Source organism: Lissotriton vulgaris, chromosome 2_1 (assembly GCF_964263255.1).
Source record: "Lissotriton vulgaris chromosome 2_1, aLisVul1.2, whole genome shotgun sequence".
Taxonomy (NCBI): Eukaryota; Metazoa; Chordata; class Amphibia; order Caudata; family Salamandridae; genus Lissotriton; species Lissotriton vulgaris.
Genome location: NC_141687.1, coordinates 905,571,641 through 905,597,552, shown reverse-complemented (window position 1 = coordinate 905,597,552; position 25,912 = coordinate 905,571,641). Strand labels below are relative to the sequence as shown.

General features: G+C 44.3%; 1 protein-coding gene across 2 annotated transcripts in view; it reads left to right on the top strand.

Moving 5' to 3' along the window:
* The window catches only part of FHL3 (four and a half LIM domains 3), a 267,881-nt gene that overhangs the window by 226,403 nt on the left and 15,566 nt on the right, over nt 1-25,912 (top strand). The gene's annotated exons all lie outside the window — the stretch shown is intronic.

Here is a 25,912-nt window from a genome sequence, read left to right as displayed (position 1 = left end):
CTAAAAACAATCTGGGGATGGAGGCGATGCCCATGCGCACTGTAGTCCAGGGGAGGAGCCACCTATCTCGTGATACTTCGAAGACTCTTCCAGGACAACAATGTGCAATCATCCGGACCCAACACTAGGTGGCGGACTATGCACAGATATGAATGTCAGCAGCCCTACATGCCAAGAACAGATGCATACTGGTAAGTAGCATTTGCATTACAATGCCAATAGTTTTAACTATAAAAAAACATTGATGTCACATGATGTACAGAACACGCTCCCACGTGTGGACAGATCTGGACGATGTATGTATGGGTCCGGTTTATGAAACGTTGCTAATAAATTGTCTACAGGAAAAGTATGTAGCAGATCTGTAGGATGCATGTACAGGTCCTCTGGATGAGATATCGTCTGCGAGGAAGGCCACGTGTGGACAGCTCTGTGGTATGGATATACCAGCCCTATTGTTGATAAAAAGTCTGCAGAAGGGACACGTACACGCCCACGTGTGGACAGATCTGGAAGATGCATGTACACGTCCTGTTGATGATACACGATCTGCATTAGGAGCACATGCCCACATGTGGACAGATCTGGAGGATGCATGTACACGTCCTGTTGATGATACACGATCTGCATTAGGAGCACACGCCCACATGTGGACAGATCTGGAGGATGCATGTACACGTCCTATTGATGGTATAGGTCTGCATTAGGAACACACTGCCACGTGGGCAGATCTGAACGATGCATGTACAGGTCTATTGATGACGCAAGGCCTGCAGAAATAGCATGCACGCTTCACGTGTGGACAGGTCAGAGGGATGCATGTACAGGTCCCTATGGATGGCACACGGTCTGCAAAAGGAACAGATGCCCACATGTGGACACATCTGGACGATGCATGTACAGATCTAATGGCGATTCAAGTCCTGCACAAAAAGGAACACATACAAGCTTGAGACGTGGAAGGGTCTGGGGGATGCATGTACAGGTCCTATGGATGATGGAAGGCCTCGGGACGATGCAAAGAGCCGTTGTAGTGGGCTACGTTAGCATGCGATAGCAATGGAATCTTTTCGTGCCTGTCAACCTCCAATACGTTTCCATGTGAATTTTACCAAGCCAGACTTCTGATAACTGAAATAATCATTGTACCCACCTCCCCCCTCTACTAACCACATAAAGGTGGATTATATTTGCAGAATAAACTTCCTTCGCCTTGTTTTTAACAGACTGCCGTGACACCACACCCTTACTGATGAACTTCGGGGTGGCTTCCCTGCCTTTCATTTCATCATCTTATCTGCATGCAACACTCGCAGTTACGCAGATGTCTAAACTTGCTCAGAGAAGCAAAAAAGATATACTTGCCCAGCCTCTGCTTTCAAGATCATGACGCACCCACTTTACAGTTCCAAGTGCAAACATATTTCGCGAGATTTTTGCTTATTGTAAGAAGAAAGAAATCACCGCCGCAGCCCTGCTCCGTGAAAACCGGAAGTCAGGCACTTTTGGCCCAGACGGGGGCGGGGCCTGCAATCCAGCAGGAAGTTCCGCCCTCCGCCGCCGAGGAAGCAGTGAAGCCGGCCGACTCCGACCAGCGCTGCAGAGGAGACACGCCGAAAGAGCCCGGTGAGTGAGAGGGGGGAGGGGGGTGTACGCGTGTGTGTCTGTTCGAATGTGTCTGTGTGTGTGCGCGTGGGTCTGCGTGTGTGCGCGTGGGTCTGCGTGTGTGTATGCAGTGTGTGTATGCAGTGTGTGTGGCTGGGTATGTGCGCATGCGTGACTGTGGTTTGTAAGACGGGGAAGGGGGGAGGGGGGTGCGCCGCTTGTATGTGCCTGCGTGTGTTGTGTCTGTCTGCGTGTATGTGTGTGGGTGGGGTGAGGGGGCGGCAGCGTGTGTATGTGTGCGCGTGCGTGCAGAGGGGTGGGGGATGGCTGTATCTGTGCCGTTAATGCGTGCGAGGGAAGCGAGTTAGGGAAGCGAGTTAGTCTGCGCAAGCGCAGCTTAGAAAGCTCGCTCCCGAGGTGAAATCTGAGAGAGTGAAAGCGCGCGTCTGATTGCTGTCCAGTCTCCTAAATACGGGCAGCATAAGTTGTCGAGCTGATGCATTCATGCTTCGCATGAATGCCACATCAGCTCGACCTAAAAACAGGAAGATAAATGGAAAGGAATTGAAGAGATCCAAGAAAAATAAACGGACAGAAAGTGAACTAAAGCAATGCGAAGCCCTTGTAAGTCTAATAAAGTCATCGTTGAGCTCACCCTTTGAACAGGTCGCCTGCTCTCGGGCACGAGTGATAATGTCCCTTTTATTATATAGTACTAAATATGAGGGATTTTGCCTACGTTTGAGTGCTTTCAATTTTGGTGTCAAAGTTGTACATCCAAGCTCACACAGTAATGTCTAGTGGGTAACCCTGGGTTTGAACTGAGGTCTTGGCTTTCTCAGCCAATGGTTTAGCCACTAGAGCATGTCTCCTCCCAGAGGAAATGTCACGCCAGCAAAGTGGAATCTTGAATGAGTTAGCCCTTCAAACATTTCAATCGGACTATTTTTTTATTCCTTATTAAACATCTACCAAAAGCGTTTCTTTAAATGCAAAACTTGTTTTTATGTATATTTGGGGGTGGACACAAGTGTCAGTATTCGGTGGAGTGGAAACAGTTAGGGTTCTCCAACCTTTTCTTTAGGGAGAGCTACTTCTTCGCAGTGAAAATAATTGTGAGCTACTGAAAGCCAAGCTACTCGCGCAGTGTTATTAGACACACCCACGCTCAGTGTCATCGAATCTAAGCCTAAAGGCCATAGAGCCAAAGTCCTGGGTTTGAGCAAAATAATTTGACTAGGAGCACTATGACAGGGCTGCCATGTGTGTCAATGAGACTTTGATCTGTGGGGCTGTATAAACGTGTTTGTATGAATGAGATCTAGTTGCATGGGTGAATGGGAGTCTGTGTTCACCTTAAGTGGCACTATTACATGTATAACACAAACATACAACCATTTTAAAAATTGGGAGAAATTTAAAGTGCAGAAAAATGTTCTGCAACAGATGCTCCTAATATGGAACTCTTTTCTGCACTTTAAAATTTCCCATTATAAAAAATTGCTTTTTTTCAGTTTATAAATATGACACCATGTCTACCAGCCACGGGGATCAAAATGCCTGCTGTGTGTTAATGTGGCTCTTTGCGATGGGAGAAAATGAAACTAAATAGTATATGGATTTCATAAAACTCATCATTTACATTTTCTCCCGTTTCAAACTGTCACGTTTACAAACAGCAGGCATCTTGCACCCAATGGCCTGCAGACAGGGTGCCATATTTATATAAAGAAATACAGCCATTTGTTTAAATAGGAGGAATTTAAAGTACAGGAAACATGCTTCATAAAATATTAGGATGTAATTGGCTTAATTGAAAGTGGAGAAAACATTCACTCAGTTTCATAGAAATATGTGTATCCACCTTAAATGTCTGCCATTTGAAACAAATGACAGTATTTTTCAGCTATAAATATGGCAGTGTGTACTGGCCACAGGGAGCAAGAGGCCTGCTGTTAGTAAATCCAACACTTTGAAATGGTATAAAATAAAATCAAGAGTTAACTTAATCATTAACTCTTGATTTTAATTTTCCCTCACTTAAAAGCATTCAGGTATATCATTTTGTTCTCATGTTTCAATTCTGAGTTGAGAACCACTTTTATTTAAGAGTTAAATACCTCAGTGCTTCAGTTCTGAACCTCTGTGACCCACATGGGTCATACATCTGACTCTTGCACTCCTCATTATCAGGCTGTGCTATCTGCAGCCTGAAGCCCTTAACTTTAAAAATAACAGGTTACCCCGTGCTTATTTAAAAATGATCTCTTTTTTTTTTTTATTATTAGCAGGCTGACGAAGAGAACAACAAGCAAAGAGCAAATCCAAAAAAAAAACCAAAAAAAAATTGTGATAATGCGTAAAACACAATACATATATATAATGACTATCATACAAAGCGTATCCATGAAGGTCGGTACTGCAATGGAAAGAATAAAGAAAGGAGAAAGGACAAAAAGGAAATAAGAGCAGAAACAATGAAGAAAGGAGCAATTTATTGTTAACAATCTTAAAACACAATAGTAGTTATCAGATAACATAGTTTTTCCTAAGTATAACATCAACGTTCAATAAAAGTTCCCCAAATTTTCTCATATTTTTTCAGTGCCTTTATGCCCCTAATGTTTGCTAAAGCAAGCTCCGTCGAGTGTATTTCAGTTACCAATGCCCACCAGTCCCAAATTTTTGGTGTTTCTGGACTAATCCAGGCTCTTGCCACTGTTAGTTTAGCACAAGATATTAATATTGTAATCAGGGCGGCATGCAGTAGTGGAGCTGGATAGATATCTAATAAAACAGATGCAGTTGTTAACGCTGGTATTTGAATCTGTTTCATACATAAGACTTTTTCAATTTCGCACCAGAAAGTTTTAAAATTCGGGCATGAGAACAGCATGTGTATCAGATCTGCTGCTTCAGTAGAACATTTTGGGCATTTAGTACGATCACTATAGGTATTGTTGGAGGACCATTTAGAGATTCTTTCGGGGGTATAGTAAAGCATGCATGTTGTTCTGAATTGTTGAAGTCTTAAGCTAGATGATCGTACTCGTTTGTTAATATTCGTTTGGGAGCTTGTTATCTGTTTAGGAGTTATGTTTGATCCCAATGTTCTGCTCCATTTATCAGCAAGTTTGCTGCAATCGTTAGATTTGACAGCAATAAAAGTTCTATATGTCTCACTTATAACAAATTTGTTTTTTGATGAATGTAAGCAAGTCCAAATATCGCATTCAGGAACTTCAAAAACTTGTTTTTTGTTAATCAGATAATCATGTAGCTGTATGAATTTGTATCTCATATTTTCAGATAAATTGTATAATTGCTTAAGGGTGTTGAAATCCATGAAACCCTGTGTATTATATAAGTCTCCTAAGGTAGTAATGCCTAGTCTGGACCATCCGTGGACAGTGTTATCATTGAAGATATTTGGAAGACCAGGATTTCCCCATAATGGTAGATTTAAATGGAAAAAGTTAGTATCACAAAAAGATAAAATATTGCCCCATATCTTTGTTATATCTCTAGCTGTCTTAAACTTGACTCTTTTGTAATAATTGGGATCATTAGTTCTAAATAAAAATAAATTTGAATCAGATTTTAACATAAAATAATGAAAAAATAGAGCCCTTCCTTCGTTGAGTAAGGAACGTAAACGGTTAATGAAAGCAGACCAAAAGTATAATTTAAAATCCGGAAAATTAAGCCCACCTTCATGTGTATCATTTTTCATAAGTTTTAATGATCTTCTCGCCTTTTTATACCCCCATATAAAACTGCTGAATATTCCATCCAGTTTCTTAAAAAATTGGTTGTTTAATGCTAATGGTATAGATCGAAATAGGTATACATATTTAGGTAATACCTTCATTTTTATCAGATTAATTCTGCCAATTATATTAGGAGGTAGCCTATGCCATTTTTTTAATAATAAACTAGTAGATTTGAATAATTCGTCATAATTTACTTTGTTAATGTCTTGTACTTTGGCTGTTATTCTTATTCCCAGATAAGTGGCTATTTTGCATATCTCAGGCACTATCACAGGTGGGGCATAATTAACTATTATTTGCGTTTTTTGTAGATTTAATTTATAGCCCGCTACCCTGCCATATTTCTCTGCTTCTAAGATTATTCCTTTTTGGGCCTCTACAACATCTTCCGTGTATATCGCTATGTCATCAGCGTATGCTGTTATCTTTAATTCTTGGTGTCCTGATTTAAACGGTATGATCTGGGTTTGAGATTGAAGGGCTAGTAAAAAAGGTTCTAAAGAAAGTGCAAATAAAAGAGGTGAAAGAGGGCAGCCCTGTCGAGTTCCTCGTAAAATCCTAAAATCTGAAGATACCAGCCCCCCATAGCTAGTAAAAGCTGTTGGTTTGTCATACAATGCTTTAAAAATGATCTCAAGTCTATGAGCCACTCTGAAGGTGTCTGGGAGCTACTGGTAACTCTGGTTGACTGGATGGAGACACCTGCAGTCTTTTTTGCTATTTTATGAGGGAGGGTTATTCACACTTGTTGAAGTTCATGGTTGGGTAACAATTTGATTGGTTATTGACTGTGGCATATGTGTTAATATGATTGTGAGCGTATGGTCCTGCCATGGAATGTCTATGATCAATAATAGATCGTTTTCTGTTTAGGACAAATGTATCTTTATTTAAGCACATACTGGTGGTGCTTTTTGCCTACTTGAAACACACAACCCTTTTCTGAAGCCTGATTGTCTATGAATTTCTTTGTTTCATGTGCCCTTGTAGCATCTAGTAAGTTTCAGGATTCCCATAAGACAGTGGTTTCCTCCATGGCTGGTTCTGAAGGGAGGCCCAGGCCTTTAGGTTGTTAAGTCAGGCTTGTCCCTCGCTCTTCCTTCTTAGTTTTAGTATCTCTCCTTTATCATACTGTGGGAGCTGACTGGTCAGTAACAGATGTCTCAAGTTCATTTCATAGCTGTTGTCCACATACTTTCAGGGGATCCGGGATTCTTTCTCAAAGGTCAAGATGAGTGACGGGTCCTGGTGCCATTCTTGGCTGCTCCACAGCATCGGGGGAGCCAAGTACAAAAGTATGCCACTCAATAAGTACCTACCATAAAATACAGAGAGTTGAGCACCTTTCAGCAACCAGATGCATGAGTGCCTCACTGTGCCAGCTCCTCGGGAGGCTTTGGAGTAAGGTCATCAATGTGTTGCTTGCACTCCACATAGAGCAAGAGTTCAGTCTTCTATAACCACATCACCTCTTAAATTGACAATTATAATGTCATTTGATGCATGTCTCATGCTTACCCCAAGCCAGGATAAACAATGAATGGATTACATCAGATTTGTGTATCGTCAGGTTTCTTATATGCCTACTTCCTAGCACTGTGCTGCATCGCAAACTTTGTAGTTGTGCAGTTCCTGTTCAGAATGTAGTTGAGGATGGAGTAAGTCTCACCGAAAGAGACCCCAGAACCCCTGTGAGGTAAACATCTTTGCCTTTTTATCCACGATTCCTCAGTCAAAATCCACCCTGCACCCTTTTGTGTTCAGGAGACTTGTGAAACTCCTGTGATTGTATTCTGCTCTCAGTTTTACATATTGTGTGTCCCAAAGTTTAGGAACCAGAACTCCTTTGTCTGACCTTCATATATTTTGTCACTTGAAGTTTCTAGGTGTGTTGGTAAAAGATGTTTCATTGTGCCACAAGCCTACTGACATTTATTACCAGTTTCCACAAGGCAATTAACAGGTGATACCTGTGCTCGATGTACGTGTGCCCAGTTGGCACATCTTCTCTGAGTAGTCCTGCTGTTCTTTTGCAGAAAAGAGTAGGATGGTGTTTTCAAGCCGGAACCAGACTAGACTAGAACCATTCTGCAGGTCTCAAACCTACATGCCAACATTTTAGAGGAGGGAAGTGGGAGATCTTAAAAAATCTGGAGAATATATTTCTCCCATTGACTTCAAATGTGGCCTGCATCAGGTCCATTGGCATGTATGGGACTTGCAAGTGTGCTGCTGTAGGATTGGATAGCAGAAATACAAATAACGTGGTTGGCAAGCGTGTGCTTAAGACAGCAGTAAACCAAAAAGATCCAAAACGCCAATCCCAAAATGGCGGCACACAGCACATGCTGCACCGGGTGGCTTGCAGCACGTTGGTGCTGTGAGCACCGTAGAAGCAGCTAAGCACCACAGTACATCAGAACGGCCACGAAACTGCTCCTCACGACCATCATAACAGGTGAGCGCATTACCCAGCTTGCGCAAAGTTTCAAATAGTAAGCGCGACAGTTAAACTGCTCACAGCAGCGCGAAAAACATGGATTTAATAAAAATTGACACAAAATGCCTCACCATATGTGTACAACGCCGGTACACAAGCAGAAAAATTCAGGGACTGTTCAGAAGCTGCGTAAATGCTAAAACAGCCAGTACACACAAGACACACCCAAACACTGGGCCATACTAAACAGAGCCATAAGTTGCTGCTTTAACACCTGCCTGTGCATTTTACAACTCAGTCCAGGGGTGCCGGTTATCCCAACACACGTCGCTGGTGCCAATTTCCAAGCACCAGGCACCACCACTAATCCAAATCAGTAGCTTGTATCACAAGTGTAGTAAGGACAGCAGAGAAAAAACAAGTCCACTAATGCTGGTTTAGACGTCGTGCGCAGGAAAAATGGTGCCAGTCATTGTCAAAATAATGATGCCAATTTCCCTAGTTGCCAATGTTATTGACCATGATGCTCCCAATTTTCTCCTCCAACTATGGTTAACACCAGGATGCATACAAGCCTTCAACTTACTCCACCAGGTTACGGACAGAGTGTCCCACAGTAGCATGAGCACTTGGTAAAATGGTAGCTGGAGCTCATCATAGCAAAACAGGAACAGATTATCCAAGGCAGGGTGCCAGCCAGCTCCACAGAAATAATAGCTGGAACTGGCAGGCCCAGGCTAGGGCTGACCATTCACATGTGGTGAGGAAGGCCAGGAACTTCTCTCAGTCAAGTTACTAATATGGAGAACACTCACCCAAGTTTAGCAGGCACTGGCACGTCCATGATGGGCCTGACCAATGTTTTGGGCACTGGTGGGGCTTTTTGACTGCCAGCTTGCTTCTCCCAAACGCGCTTCTTCAGTTTCTTACATACCAATCCATTCAAGGCATCTCACGTAGGTTCTTTCAAATCGTTGCCAGTGTTAAAATGAAGAATGGTGCGCAGGCAAGACTTGTAGAAAAGGTAGTAGATTTATTCTTCAAGTTACATCACAGGTTCTAAGTTACAGGAAGATGATATGATCCATAAAGTGCCCCACCAGGAGCAGCCTCCTCGCTGCTCAGCCTTCCACACCAACTGATTCTCTTTCCAATCTAAACACACGGAACATTCTATATGACCTTAGCACAGGCTGAGCAGCAAGGCAGAGAACTACAATGGAGCGAGTGCATTGAGTAAAAGGTACATTACAACTCATTTTTATGACATTAACAATAAGGTAAGTGATGAGAAACTATTAAGACGGACCCCAAGTGGGAAAAAACAGAAAAAGAGCAAAGTGACCAATCGAGTGAGGATAAACAGTAAAATTGTTTCTCTAAGGAGACAGCCAGTCTTTTTACACATAATAAGCCACAAGAATGAATGCACGATGTGCTGCATGCACATGACTACAGTCTGTCTCATTGTTTTTGTCTATGGCATTTCAGCCCTATCGGTGGGTCCTAGGGTCTCATCAGGGTTGAAGAATAGACCTTGGAGGATGGTTGTTCCTCTGAGCGTGGTCTATTGGTAAGTTGTTGACCGGATCAGGAATGTGCTGGGCAACACAGGTCGAACTGGAGCGATCCTGTGTGCGAGTGAGAAGCACCACTGCCACTGCACCGTTGCCGCTTTTGTTACAGTGAGCTGATATGGCAGCACTGCTGCAAAACCGTCCCCCAGTTACAAAACCAGCCACTATCCTTCCGGCCCACCGGGAAAACCCCTGGTGCCCACTACGGCCTGTCCGGCCCTGGCAATAATGAAGGTTAAGTGCCCCCTTAGCCAATGAGACTCAGTACCACTGACCCATTGATAGCTACACTCCTGAATAAGTAGCAAACCAATGAACCTTGTCGGCCAAATAACACTTGGAAAATGAGTCCGCAGTTCAAGTGGAGCGCCTGGCTACTAAAGCCTACTGTGCCCCTCACCACCATACTAAGGAGACAAATGTACCTTTACCAGATGTACATGATGACACTGATAGCTTCCCCTGATCACAGGAAGCGTGAGCCCACCTAGCGAACGTTTTCCGCCGGATGCTCAGCTTACCTTTGATAGTGTGCCCTCGGCGAGGGACTGAAACTTAAGTTCACCCTGATCTCTGCTTGTTTGATTTCTGCAAGTCTGCGTACACTCTTAAATGTGCACAGCAACATATCTGTTCTGTAAAACGCTCGATAACCAGTGAGAGTGAGACGATTTCTTGTGCACCCTCTTGGATTTCAAGCTTTGATCAGACGACGAGAAGCAGCCTCCTGCCTGGAAACATTAGTTCACAGAGCCTCCAGACGGACTGTGTTGCAGAATGAGTGGTGGTGGGGGATAGCATTGGAGCAGAAGGGCCCATGTGTGAAATCTTTCACAAAGAGAACTGCATAACAGGCACTTATGCCCGCTCCTCCCACCAAACTCCTTCCTGTAAACAGGAAAAATGGAGCCCTGCTGTGGCTGGTGCCGAGCCCCTGTAGTATTTTCACATCTTTTAATCGATATTGGCTGTTCAGAGCCTCCAAGGTGAACTGGAAATGCACTCTTTGTAGTGGTTTCCAAGTAGCCCTCCCTGTCTTCATGTGATATTGGCTCCACCTTGGGGGACTGTGTGAAGGGAGCCAATATTGTGTGACACATGATGGCCCCCTGTGAATTGGTAGCTCTATATTTCTGTGGGGTTTAGTACGATAGGGTGGAGAGGAGGGTGAACATACCCTCATTAGTTACTCGTTCCTGAAGGGGGACTCCATCCTCCTAAGTGCAGCTGACTTCAGAACACCTTCTTTGTCCTCCCATCAGTTAACACTGAGCACTGAACAGGCCGGTCAGAAACTTGTCGACTCCAGGTCTCAATGGAATTGATGGGCTTGTATCTGGTTTTCTCGGAGCATGGGTACCTTGATCCTTCAGACCCTCCAGCATTTCGTAATCTGCGAAATTATCTCGAAATCAGCTGAGGAGCACGATGACCGGGATATTTATCTTTTCGGCAGCAAAACCCGGGACAGCTTGCATTCTCTGGCGTGCGATCCAGAGCTGCGCGAACCTCACAGAAGGAAGGGGAAAACAATGCTGTTAAACCAAGGATGAGAAAACAAAATGTAATTGGCAAACACTGTAAAGTGGCGCTAATGTCTTGTTTTGTTTATTTTGACAGAATTTGGAGGTAAAAAGTCTCCTTTTTCCCCCCTGTACTGAGGCTGCACTTTTGTTGAAAATGTCCTTATCTGATATTTTTCCCTTCCACAGTGTTTTTTTCTGTCTTGGATCCATTTCAGAGGGGAATGAATGAAGAAAAGGGGAGGAAAAAGAGAGTAAGACCCGTTTCTTAAAGTCCCGGTTTTCAGCAGGTGGGGAGGAGCGAGCGAGAGAGAGAGAGACAGACTGAGGAGACCGAGAAAGCGAGAGAGCTGCCAGCGGCCTCAGAGACAAATTGACAAATGTTTGATTGCAAGGGACTAGTATCACATTAAGATGAAGGCTAAGTACCCTAAAGACAGCTTGGCACTTTGTGGGGGCTCGTTTAATAGTTATTTGCCTAAACTTGCCTCAGTCTGCTCCTAAAATACAGAGGTGATACACCGCCTTCCCGAGACAGTGGACTGCTCTGTCTCTTAACCACTCTGGGGCTTATTTACAAGCCCATCACTTTTTTGACACACCGGCTACACAATGGGCTACGCACGGTCACGTTACACCCGGCGTGACTTTTTGAGGCCTTGTAAATATTGGCCCCTTACCCGCAATGTTCTTAGTGAAAGGGGCGCTCCATGGGTGGTGCTGTGGGTGTTCCTATGCAACATCCATGGAACTTGACCCATTCCCAGATTTACAACATTTTGTAAAACTGGTAATGCGTCAGAATCGTACACCTCCCAATGGGAGGCGTAGGAATAGCACAACGAGGAGAAACACTTTTATTTCCCCACGTTTTTTCCTCTTTCTATGTGTGCTGCATTCAACAGCACGCATAGAAATTGTAAAATGCCATTAATGTTGTTGTGTAGGAAGGTGTCCCTTACTGCATAAATACAATCACCCCCGCAGCGCAGACACCTTTGTAGAATGACGCAAGGGTGTATGCACTGGCGATTGGCAGCACATTTTCACCAGCGCAGGGGAAAGCACAGGTGTGCTTCATGTTGTTAATACGACGCATCCCTCTGCTTTGAAAATGAAGCAGCACGGCGCAGCTAAATGGCTTGCGGCACCACACGTTGTCATTTTCTTGTAGATGAGGCCCTCTGTGTGCATGTCTGTTGTCTTGTCTCCTGAGAGCCCTGACTTTCCATAGCGGTACAAGTTAAAAAATCTGCAATTAGATAGAGCTGTTGTTTATTGCACCCTTCTGTTTCAAAATTAGTATATAATGTAAAGCCTGTAGCAAAAGAAATGAATGAACTAGGCACACAACACAGACACAAGCTGTGCTTGCTCTCCTAAACAATTTGGATAAAAACACAGGCCTCTGCTGTGACTCACATATTCCTTTAATATTATTTAGGTTTTCTTAGGTCACACAGCGACAAACTCCCACTAAACAGACCCTCCAGGATATCGCGATTTCGCGATTTGCAGCAAAATCGGCACTTTTTAAAAAATGCAGCGATTTTTACAAAAATGCCCGCGAAATCGGCATTTTTGTAGAAATCGCGGCATTTTTCGCTATATCCTGGGGGGTCTGCTTTATCAGCAGCATTGGAGAGGCACAGCGGGATTGCAACCCTCACACCTCCAGCCCTTGATGACCTGTTAAGAGGTGCTTCGAAGGTGACTGAGAGGGAGGGGCTGCAGGTTCAGGAGCAGCGACATCTATTCACATGCAAACAGCCCTGCCTGATGGTGGAATCCGCAACTGCCATTTCCCTCTTGTTACCCCGAGCCAACAATCAATTTGTCTCCAAGTTGATGCTAATTATCAGATAAAAGCACCTTTCAGTGGCTAGCCTGCGCCTCATTGATCCCACCTTGCACGTGCTTGTTAAGGAGCAGACAGGTTCAGCTATCCAGCCACGGAGAGCCCGAGAGGGGCCAGCCGCAGAGGTCACAGGGTCCCAGGAGGGCAGCACGCGCCAGCAGGTGGAAGAGGGGCTGGGGAGAGGTGAGGTTGGAGGGTTGTCTCTCGAGCTCTGGGGCGGCAAGCGCCCTGCGTCTGTGAATTCCTGTACGAGGCAATGTGTCATGTCTCTACTATTTAGAGGGGGGCTCACACATTCCATTTCTACCCAGGGCCCCAAACATCTGAGACTCTGCCAGATTACACCCCTGATTACACCGAGGCAGCACGTGGTCTCTTCACAGAGCGTAATTACTGTCACTAAATTGTAAGCAAACCTCGGTTCTTCAAACATGCAGTCTATAATTTAAGAAAATAAAGAAATGGAAGGGTAGCTGGATGATGGATGAGGGGAAAGATGGATGAGGGGAAGGATGATGGATGAGGTGAAGGATGGATGGAGGGGAAGGATGGATGGATGAGGGGAAGGATGGATGGATGGATGGATGGAGGGGAAGGATGGATGGATGAGGAGAAGGATGGATGGATGGATGGAGGGGAAGGATGGATGGATGAGGAGAAGGATGGATGGGTGATGAGGGGAAGGATGGATGATGAGGGGAAGGATGGATGGATGGATGGATGATGGGTGGGTGAAAGGATGTATGGAAGGAAGGATGGCTAAGTGAAAGGGTCGATGGAGAGAGAAAGGGAGGATGGATGGATGACTAAAATAGTGGATGGGTGGAAGGATTAGTAAGTGAAAGGATGGCTGGATTGGTGAAAGGGTAAATGGCTGAATGGATGAGTGAATGGATGGATGGGATGAAGAGTGGATGGATAAGTGTACAGATGGATAGGGTGAAAGGGTGGATGGATAATGGAGATGAGTGAAAGGATGGATGAGGGGATGGATGAGTGAAATGATAGATGGAAGGATACATGATGGATAGGTTTGCAAACGGTTGAATATGTTTGGAAATGGCTGGGCTTACTTATATATTTATTTTATTTATTTAAAGAGTTTTATATAGCGCAAACAAGATCTTCACAGATATCAGAGCGCTTTACATAGACGGGTACATGAGGGAGCAAAGTCAAACAGGCAAATCAAGCTTTACATAGAAGGGTGCAAGGGGGAGCATATTCAGACGAGTAACTCAATAAATCACAGTATAATAGTACTACTAAGTGACACAACCACTCATGTGGATGATACAACAACTCATACAAATAAGTCAAGAATCAAACATGTAATACAGAACGGTGCAAGGTGTTAATGGGATTCGAGATAGCAGCTCAAGTGTATTTAGCCATGAGGATAGCTTTTACTTCTTTTTTAAAGAGTGTAGTGGAGGAGATCAGCCTGGTTTCGGGAGGGAGTGAGTTCCAGATCCTAGGCGCCATTCCTGAGAAGGAGCGCTTGTATGTTTTTTCCTTCCGAAATCTTCGAGGTTTTAGCAGGAGATTGTTTGTGCCTCTCGTGTTTCTAATTCCCCCAGAGATTGTCAACTTCTGAGCGAGGTAGCCGGGTGAGTTTAGGTGTACCGCCTTGTGTGTCATGCAGGCGATTTTCAGCTGTATTCTGCCTTCAAAAGGCAGCCAATTCAGGGATTTCAGGTCAGGGGTAATGTGGGAGTACTTTTTTGACCCAGTGATGAGTCTCGCTGCAGCATTTAGAGAAGCTTTTAGTGGTGCGGTTGTAGTTAGGGGGAGTCCGCAGAGGGCGGTGCTGCCGTATTCAATTTGTGGGATGACTAGTGCTTGTACTGCAGTTTGGAAGTCTTTGGCCGGGAGGTAGGGTTTGAGTTTCCTCAGAGTGTTGATCTGGAAGTTCGCTCCCTTTGTTGCCTTGCTGATATGTTGCTGCATGTTGAGATTAGTGTCGAGTGTTATGCCTAAAGATTTTGCTGAGTCCACGATGGTGGGTTGGACATTGAGTGCGGTTAGGAGTTTAAGCCAATGTTGAGTGGTTGATATCTTAGCTGGAGGTGAGATCAGAAGGAACTCTGTTTTCAGGGCATTGAGTTTGAGGTGGTTATCGGCAAGCCAGGATTGGGTGCAACTGATCGTTGTGTTCAGGAGCAGGATGTCATTGGGTGATTGTAATTTGAGGTAAAGTTGGGTGTCATCAGCGTACATGTGAAAGCGTACATTGGATGCTTGTAGCAAGGTGGTGAGAGGCTCCATGACTAGGTTGAACAAAGTTGGGGATAGAGAAGATCCTTGGGGGACGCCTAGCGTTACAGGTATTGGCGAGGACATCAGGTTGTTGCTCTTGAATTTTTGCGACCTGTTGTGAAGAAAGGAAGTGAACCACTTGAGGACAGTTCCAGATAGGCCCATTCTTGTGTTTAGTAGTTCTAGTAGATTCTCATGTTTGACGGTGTCGAATGCTGAGGAGAGATCAAGAAGGATGAGGAGGCAGGTGTCGTTTTGGTCTAGCATTTGAAGTGCGTCGTCAATTATGTGAGTCATAGCAGTTTCTGTGCTGTGTCCTGCTCGGAAGCCTGACTGGTGAGGGTTGAGGAGATCGAATTGCTCAATGTGTTTAGACAATTGTAGTTGTGCGCATTTTTCCAGCAGTTTGGCGAGAGTGGGGATATTGGTGATGGGACGGTAATTGTTGAGGTCCGAGGGGTCGGCTGTAGGTTTCTTTAGTAGAGGTGTGACCTGGCCAACTTTGAGGGAGTCAGGTATGCTGCCTTGTTGGAGAGAGCTGTTGATAATTTTAGTCCAGAGAGGGAGAAGAAAAGGGGTAAAGTCTTTTACTGCGGAGGCAGGGAGGGGGTCCGTGAGGTGATTGGATGGTTTCAGGGTGCTGAGCAGTTTGCCAATTTCTTCTTCCGAGTATATGCTGAAGGTTGACCATGTAGCATTGTTTTTTGGTTCAGTGGGTGCTAGGCATTGGGGTTTGGAGTAGAGGCTTGCGTCAATGAGGAGATCGCTTTTTATTTTGTCGGTTTTTTGGATAAAGAAAGCAGCGAAGTCTTCACAGGAGGGTGCCTCACGCCCAGTGTTTAGTGGTTGCGGTTGCTCTTTTGATTGTGACTTGATTAGCTCGAACAGTTTTCTCGGGCGGTTTTTTGCTTGGTCGAGTTGGAGGCTGAAGAAGTCCGATTTTGAGCGTTTTATTTTCCTGAAGTAGGCGTTTCTCTTTTTCTTCAGATCTTTTAGGTGCATTGCAGAGGGGGCTGATCTCCAGGTCCGTTCTGCCATTCGCATGTCTCGTCTATCTTCGTTGAGACTCCCGTCGTACCATGGTTTGGAGATTTTAGTAGAGACTCTTTTTAGCTGCATAGGTGCGACCTCATTAATTATAGAGGTCATAGCATTGATATAGTGGTCAGTCAGAGTTTGGACGTCCGTGGCGCCTGTAGGTGGGAGTAAGAGATTGCAACTGTTAGGGGGCAAAGAGCCTGGTTTGAGTTTTTTCAAGTCTCTTTTCCAGACTTTGGGTTTGGAGAGTTGAGCCGGGATGACTTTGACTTTTTCATTGATAAAGAATGTGATAATATAATGATCTGACCAGTCACAGGGTTGGATGGATTCGAGTTGGATAGATTCCTCTTTGGAGATGATCAGGTCGAGGGTAGAGCCTTTCTTGTGGGTTGGGCTGTTGCATATTTGGGTGAGGTTAAGGGCAGCGAGGAAATTTTTAAGACCATTTACCACCGCGTCGTTGCGGTCATTCCAGTGGAGATTGAAGTCACCAAGGTATATTTGGGTGAGCTGCCTTCCGGAGTTGGTTGAGATCATATCCATGATTTCTTGGGAAAAGGTGAGATTGTCCCTGGGTGGGTGGTAGATGCTGTGAAGCGAGCATATCGGTTTGCCCTCACTAATGATGTCGAGGCAGATGTATTCCCAGGATGTAGGGGATGGTAGGGATGTGGAGTTGACTTTCTGAACAGAGAGGTTGTCCCTGTAGATGCATGCGATTCCACCACCTATTTGGCCTTTTCTGTCGAGCCTGATAATGTGATAGTTGGGAGGGACCAGAATGTCCATTATGGGTGTCGAGGATTCAGTTAGCCACGTTTCAGTCAGGACGATAAGATCAAGGTCCTGTGATAAGAGTAGTTCAGCAATGGCGGCGGAATGTTTCGTGGCCGATCTGCAGTTGAGAAGAGTGCATTTGAGGCTGGGTGTGTAGAGGGTGTTAGATGATTCTATGGAGAGAGGGATTTTTCTAAGGTTATCGGGGATAGAGGATCTGCTGTTTAGTGTAGGTGGTCTAAGGGGATTTGGGTGTATTGTGGGAATGTTGCGGTGTGGTGTGGTTGAGTGAGGTTCGGGTGTTGGGTCATAGGAGCGGAGAAGGGCGAGTGTGTCGTATTGAGCGACCTCTGATGTGTCTGTAAAACGTACCTATTGTCCTGAAGTTTTGTCCTGAATTTTGAGCTCCTGTCCTGAATTTGTGTCCTGAATTTTGACCCTTTGTCCTGAATTTTTACACTCACCGTCCTGAATTTGCTCCAATGCCAGTTGGTCACCCTATTCGCTGGCTTGGAGACGGAGCGCCGTGCAGAGATGTCTGTCCCTCAAGATAAACAGACAGAACCACTCAGCCGAGAGAGCTGAGGCGCACACGGGACGGGGTATCTGCTGAGGCGCGCTGGACAAGGGATGAAGTCAGACGGTTGAGCTCACCTATTGCAGACCATTTCCCCCTGGGAGTGAGCCATGGGAAAAATCCTAGAGGCGAGAAATTTAACACGGGCGTCAAGTGGCCCCATGTCATGGGTGTCAACTTCAATCAGTCCCCGCTTTTAAATCTGAGACGATTTGCAGGCTGACATTTTGCAACGAAACTACAAGTACCAACATGCAGTTCGCTACTGTTTAACAAGTGACCACTTGGCGGTTTTGACTGCTCTTTCTCTAGTGTTTAGGTCTGTCGAACGGGCATCCGGTGGGATATCAGGTCGTGTTCAAAATACCCTGTACTATTTAACGTGCTTACTAATAAAAGGGGCGATGGGTATAGCCATCATTAGTGCAGCAGGTACAGTGGCACCAAGCTCTAAGGCTATTGCAAGACACAAACTGACCTGCAATGGTACGCCTCTTCTGGCGCAAGGCTTTGCAACGTGACGCATCTGGGAGATGCGTCACGTAGTAAATACCCTGCACCATGGTGCATCTTTTGCGCCGCCGCTGCGTCACAAAAGTGACGCAACGGCGGCGTAAAAGCAGCGCAAGGGGCTTGTAAATCTGCCCCAAAGTGTCTACATTGTAAAGAAACCAAATATACATAGCTTCATGTTGTTAAGTAACTAAAAAAACTAAGATATCTGTGTTTGTTGTAGGAAAAATGGCCACATAAAATGCCGCAAAATTGCTGCTAAATTTCCATATTTGTGCCGCTAAATTTCCATTTTTGTGCCGCTAAATTTGCTAATCCATGCCGCTATATCCTGGGGGGTCTGACTAAAAGACCCCCCGGCTGCAGAAGATGAGCTGTACCTGCAGAAGATGAACCTACCTAGCTAGATATTATAAAACATTTCAGGCACTTAAGAAAATGTGTCTACCGCAACCCTGTTCTACTGTGCTTGGCTTAACCAATGATCCAGAAAGTTACCACAAAGGAGAATACAGCAAACTAACACTCTCAGACACTTTAAAAAGGCCTATGTCAAAGTGAAATTTTCTGCTAAACCAGTTTCCATTGATTTGAGGATGAAAAGGAATGATTAAAAGTAAAGTAAAGTGCCACAATAATGCTTCAAAATAAAAAAAATGGTGTTGCAAAATTTGAAATTGGTGCCACAAAAATGTAATTTTTGTGTCGCAAAATTTGCAAATCAATGCCGCAATGTCTTTCGTGGTCTGATCATTATGTCCTGCCGCACATTTTGAGGGAGGTTCATCTCATGGCACTACCTAGTGGTTTACTATTGCCTACTGCATCATTAACTCATCACATAAATGCACTTACCAGACCTAGCATGGGGCCCTGAAAAGACCTGGGGCCGGGACAACCCGCATTAATTGCTCTCTCCTAGTGATGGCATTGGCACTCAACCAGAGCGAAACGTAGATGCCTTGAGGTACGCGGGCCCCTGTGCACGGCAGGATCTATGTCTCTCCCAACAGGATGAAAGGCGTACTGAAAAGTCTGCATGACAGTGGGCGACAGTCTTTTTTGTATGCCCTCTGTACACCTGTCATCAATCTTTGATGCGTTCCACTGTACAACATGATTAGAGATATCTGTCAGGTTTATATGTAAGAGCATTCCAGAGAGCACCTTGACTACATCCTTCAAGAACATTTCTCGAGCTAATCTACGTTTTGTAGGCATCTGGGCAATTTGGGTTTATCATTAAAGTGACTGCTGAGTGCATTTATATATCAGCCACCTCCGTGTGGGGTGCTTTCTGTTTAAATATTGATGTGCGTGCTTGTCTTCATCTTAAAGACTGTATATAGGTGCTGTCTTGACAGTAGACCTGTTTGCCTCCCAGTTGGACGATGTTTATGTATTGTGAAGGGCAGGAGCCTTCTTTGTTCCAGAGTTGCCAGTGTGATTTGTTTTATTATGTAAACTTTGAATATTTTATTTGTGTTGTTCTGACTGTTAGGGCATTTCTTCTGACACCACTACAAGGATGACTTTGTTACTTCTGCTGTTAAGTTTTGCAATCACCTATCTTATTTCATAAAGATTTTAAAATGCGCACATTTTTCGAAAATTGTCCCCTATACAATTGAATTTGATGCACTTTTTGATCATTTATCAATCTGTTACCTTGCGCTAGGGAAGGATGGAAAATTGAATACAGTGAAATGGTGGAGTGCGCTGGAGAATTTAGCCATATTGGTGTCTCTCCTTTGTGCAGATAATTAATCAATAGACTCCCAGTTCTAGACCACACTGATTGCTACAACTTGACACTTTTCTTAAATACTGCAGCTTTCGATATAGTGGTATGGATTAGTAATCAGAAATGTTTTAATTGAAGACAGTGAGGTTATTAAGGGCCAATAATGGCAGATCCAGACCTTGTGTTCAAACTTTCCAGTGCTGTGGCCTGCTGCAGCGGGACGTAATGCTTTATTATGTTTATGTGAACAGACTATTCATTTAAATATTGTTTTTAGTGAGTTTGTGGTCCAGCAGGGGGAGTACCCAATGAACTTGATTAATTCACCCCAGCATGCTCGTGTAGGGTGGAAAGTATAATCAGTGCATGTTTGCTTCAGCTTATTTTAGGGTTATTTGGGCTGGTGTTTGTCCTCCCTAGAAAAGAATGTACACCTCTAGTAATTCACATGTAGCCACTTTGGAATATTACCTTCTCTTTTGGGACTTTTGGTGTGTCCCAGGCATTCGGTTTACCTTGATTTGGGGCTGTTGAACCATCTTAGTCATTGGAGGTCAAGAGCATAGGGGATGTTTGCCTAAATTATTCACGCAACACAGGGCTGGGGGGTGTGAGTCAGCCAGGAAGCCCAACGGTGTCCTCTCAAACATTAGCCTCATAGCCAAGAATGGAGGCGTCTTGGTGTCTTGTAAGGTTTGTCCTCCATGCCCTAGGGATTCGTGTTACACATGTGTGGGGCTTTGTTCCAACTTTTGGGGCCCCTGTATCCTGGAAGACGCAAGTTGTCTGCCTAAGGAATGTTGTCCGGACACGTCTTGGCCAGAATAACTCTGAGTCCAGCTTCACTTCCCCGCTACCATGGCATTGCGAATCGGAAAGTACTCTGCTTGAAAAGTCGAGTGCCTTGATTATTATTCCTGGAGAGGGGCCAAGTAAAGTAATGGGGGAGGATTACAGGTAGCTTGCCAAGAAAATATTTTACATGCATTACATACATTTAGTTTTCCTAGAAAGCTGAACTTTTTCTGAGAAACATAATGGCAACATGCTGTAGCTCTTGAAACAAAGGCCTGGTTTGAATTAAAAATTGTAAATGTGGATTATCTGTGTAAGAGGTAACTCTACCATGAAGATCATCACCCTTACAGTTGGGTGCCTACAGTGATTTGTCTCCAGACCTTGAGCAGCAGTCTTTAGCGTGAAGCACCCATTTATTTTGTTATTAATTTGTATTTACCAAGTCCTTATGTGTGCTTTGTGATAGAAGCACCAGACAGGCTTCAGGGAATTGGGGACATTTCCCAGGAACCTTTTGTATCAAAACCAGTAATACTGGGACAGTTTCATGTCTGGCCCACCCCCTTGTTCTTTCAGAGTCAATGGTCTGCCAAGAAACGCCTCCTCTTCCTTTAGGCCTGCCCACTTAATGGATGTGTTAGCTAAAGCTCATACCAATTACATCACTACCATATAGCTAAAGAAGTAGTGTGTGTGCATGTCTATCTCACATGCTGCTAATATTGAATTCGTCTTGATGGTTTTGCGACGCTGTATCAGGTGTGACCTTCACATGTTTACTCATGATGCAGAGACCCTACAGTGCTCCATACTTGAGCATCCCTCCTCAGGACTGTCGCCACACTGTGCCTTGCAATTTTTACTGTTTCTGCTAGGAGGTTCCATACCTACTCTACCCTTTCCCATTGCGTATGAGTGCCAAATACTGTGTGGACATCCTTCTTGGCGACAAGTTTTCCTATTTTGTGCGAAAGCTGTAGCGATATTGTGCTTCTTCCACTGTTTCATTGTGGGAATCCAGGCACTTTCCCTGAGTTTAGTTGGTTTGGAGTTGGAATAGTAATTTTTCAACTTTATTATTCAGCACTTTCCCTGATTTTAGTTGGTTTGGAGTTGGAATAGCAATATTTTATGGTTCATTATCCAGCACTTTCCCTGAGTTTAGTCTAGTGAGTTGAGTCTAGTGGACTTTGCTTTATCAACTGTAGTAGAAGTGATCAGATTTCAGCTAGTGTTATTAACTGCAAAAACCCTGTCAACGTGTGGTGGATGAACTTGCATGTTAAAAACCCTAACAACAGACCTGAAGGAGACCATATCAAAAACATTAACCCATGAGCAGCTCAATGCATTCTTCTGGCCACACACTAAACGTTTGCTCAGAATATTGTAGCATATATTATGCTGGCCCATTACCCGTTGTGATTGGACCTCTTGCTCATCAATCTCCATCTCTCAAACATGTTGTGCTACCTCCTTCCTTTAGCAAAGAGCTGAGGAAAACAACATCTCAATCCAACATCTAAAACTTCTGAGGCAGAAATTAACAATCTCGCAGGACACAAAAGATATTTATAGAAAACATCTACTGTTGTAACACCTTTGCACTAGAAAAGCTGCGCCCCACAGAAAGAGGACACCACAAGAGGGTCACAAGTGGCTTAACATTCAGTTGATAAAACTGGAAACAGAGGTCCACACAGGCTCGGAATGGAAGCTAAAAGCAGCCCTGGCAGAGATGCACAAACCTGCCTCGCTTCATTCCTCCTGTCGCTCTGCCTCTTTCTTTCCATCCATCTTTCTCCTCTAGCACCTCTGATCTTTCTTTCTCTCTCTCGAAGCCCCCTGTGACAGCTGCAGTTAGTCGCAGAGAGCATTTTATAGTGACAGAGTTACCAGAAGCAGCCCTAGGCTTGCAGAACTGATCTCCAGTGGAAATGCCTGATGGAATAACTGGCCAGTCCGGCCCTGGTCCCCCAACCTGGGATGGCACTGGAAATGATCTCTGCCTGAGAAATACAAGATACGTGTCTAGAGGTACCGGATGTGCTTCTGCAAACCATGATGTACGGCAGAGAAAGACCATCTCTCTAGTGCATCAGTGACCAATTCTGAAGGACGTAAAGTACTGACCCATATAGTAAAAAATAACTAACAATCACGTGTATTATTAATTGCAACATTGCTTACCAGTGGCGGGTTCTCGTGGAGGTTGTGTGGGATGTGATAACCCACTAAGAAATTCCTTCTTGTGTTGGCCTTTTAGGCCCAGGGACAGAAATTCGGGTACAGTAGTTTATGTATTGGTTTTCTTGTGCCAGCCCCAGTTCTGAAGGCACTTGCTGGGTCTTCAATGAGCTGCTGAAGAGAATTCTTGCATATTTTAAAATAAGACTTCATGGTCTTTCTGGCCATTAAGAAGAACATTTCACTCGCTAACTTGTCATAAGCTGCTCTGAGATTCAAACAAACACGCCTTCATTACAGAGCTTTCTAGTTTCTTAAGGCCGTGAATGAGGGCCCCACACAGGTTTTCCTTTCCATTATAGCGACGTGTGTCACTGAATTTATAACCAGAGAAGCAGAACCACAGATACTAGAATGCATGGAAGAAAACATGAATTATATTATCTGCTCCAACATGGACCTAGGAAATGACATCTTAAGAGTTATGACTATACCATTGTTTCCCTGTAGTTCATAACGTCCGCTTATTCAGAGGTGAAGGAGCAGGAAAAACAATCACTGGCAAAGACCAGAGCTCCGCCCATGACGACCTGGTGCGAAGATTACATTGAAAACATTATTTCAAGCATATGCCACACGAAGAAAAGAAAACATGCCCTAACCATGTGGGCATGTGATTATAATAAAAAATAAAAAAAATAAAAATAACCGTTGCATATAATAGAAGAATATGGAAGCTTCTGGCAAGCAGATGTTGTTATAACAGTTATGGAAACCCCTTTGTAGTTTTACTGCACATCACAGGAAAATGTGATTGTTATATTGGAAGAAAGAAAGGGTACTATTGGCTTTGAATTACTGAAAACATAAGGATATATTTTAAACACAGGAGGATGACTCTATGTATGTATATATTATGATATTATTGATCACATAAGGTTGGTGAGACAACTAATGATACCTGCTCATGAAGCGACAGTTGACAGCGCTCTGTAGGTTTTTATCTTTCAGCAGATTATATGTTTTGATGGCACCAGCCTATGTAAGACAAACATTAAAACTCAGCATTTCAGATGCACTCATACTTCCACACATGTTCATGGCTTTATTTGGGTAGCATGCAGCCAGATTATCACTGGGGAACTGCTTAGGAGTGCCCTGCTTTGGGGTACATGGGCAGCCCAGTTGGCATAGTCTGTGGTGTGTGCTGTAAAGAGTGATGAGATGGTACCCCTGGAATCCAGTGCAGTGTGATGAGCTAATTGCTCCAGGATGCAGGGAAGAATGATAGCATAGCTAGGTTTCAGCACAGTGTAGTATAATAGCGTCCTTGGGATTCGGTCTGTGATAGTGTCGTTAAGGTGCAGTGCGGTTTGTGTTAGCATACCTAGAATGAAGAGGGCAGGGTCAGCATCCATGCAATACAGTGCAGTATGGTACATAAGTATGGTTACAACGTACTGCAGTGTAGCACTGGGTTAGTACCAATACTAATCAGTGTACTGTGGTTAGTGCCTCTAAAGCGTGCATAGCATGCAGGACACTGTTAAAGGTTAAATTTCCTAGTAGGCTGATCCTGGATCCCCCCACTCGACTTGTTAAAAACCTATTCCAGTGTGCATGATGCAGCACCACACCAGTGGAATGCGTAGAGCACTTATTCTAACAGTGCAGTAGTCACTCCCACTACCTAAGCAATGATGTTTGCAAGTCAAGAAGGGGCCATCAATCACAACATGAGAAAGTCTGTAATGCAGCTGTTTGCATACACATTTCACTAGAGGCTTTTGTTGTACAAGCATTAAGCTGAAGTCGTCAGCTAAAGCCATCTTTGGCCAGACCAAAACAGGAACTTCTGAACAAAATCCTCAAAGCCGGTTTCATTTTTTCATGTGATCACTTGGTCGGCCCACACTGGCTTATTTTAATTATATGAAAACAAATGTTCTAGTTAAATTGGATGCAGAAGTTGACTGTTTAATTAAGTTATCTTTCCTTCATGGTAAGAATGGAATGCTTTTGAAAATGTGTCTTATCTCCCCTAGCTTACCACTGATAAATTGTTAATGTACTGCTGACCAGATAACACGTCCTTAGGTGAGTCACTGGGATTTATGCTGAGGTATTAGAGAGGGGTCTTTGTCCCGTCGCTAATATATTGTTTTTTTGTGGTTTTTGTGTGGATATCACTCTTTTAACGAGGCATTAATGAGCTCCAATGGGTCTTGTGTGGGTATCCTTGTACCCAGGATGGAGGTGTTCAAGTATCCTGTAGGACAAGAACATATGACGTTGTGGTGCAAATGTAGTAAGGAAACCTATGCTTGTAGTCAGAGCAGAGATCCTAATCCTCCCACCCTCCAGGAGGCAACATCTTTTCTTTACTGTTATTAAAATGGAGTATGCATCCCTTTTTTTTATATTCACTTTGAAGTGAATCCAGAGTAAACCTAGCTAGATTATAACTAACTAAAGTTAGTACACCTAATCACGTTTTTTTTAATGCTTTTGTAGCAATGATTAGGTCTCTTATTGAATCCATCAACAGTGATTTAAAAAACTTCCAGTCACTAGTCGGGTTTGAGGGTCACCTTGGCCCCTTAGGAACAAATGATGCCCTGACCTCTTGTCGCCACGGGAGGAGGTCAGAAGGAAGCAGGCCAGATGCGGTGGAAGCATCCATGCCTTGCTGGTTCAGTTGGCATTCTGCAATGAGGATGTGTGGTGTCCAGCAGAGGCGCAACTAGAGTCAAATTTCGGGGGAGGGTGCTAAGAAGACATTTAGGGGAGGGGGCTGAATCTTTAGGCAATTTGCAGAGTCGAACTGCAGGGGCTCTTAGAAGGGGTGAAACACCAACAAAGCCCTTTTAACATGCACAAGGTCTTTTAAAGACCTGTGAAGTCCTCGGGTGCGGCTGTGAGCGGGCCCGGGAAGTGTCTCATCCCGGGCTGCCACATACGACAGGGGGGGGTGGGGGGGGGGGCTGAAGCCCATTGAGGCCAATGGGTGTTGTGCGCCTTTTATGTTTTAGAATCTCCCCCAAAACTGCTCTTCCTGAGTGTTGGAAAAGTCTTGGCGACCCTCTTGTGTCCACCCCATTGGTCTGATTGCACATGGGGTGGTTGGTTGCCCTGTACTATTTATTGCCTGTGCCCAAAGAAAGTGCTGCTAAGGGCAACTGACTATCACGAAGGCTTGTCACTGTAATCTGCCACCCAACCAATCAACTGTTTGCCTAA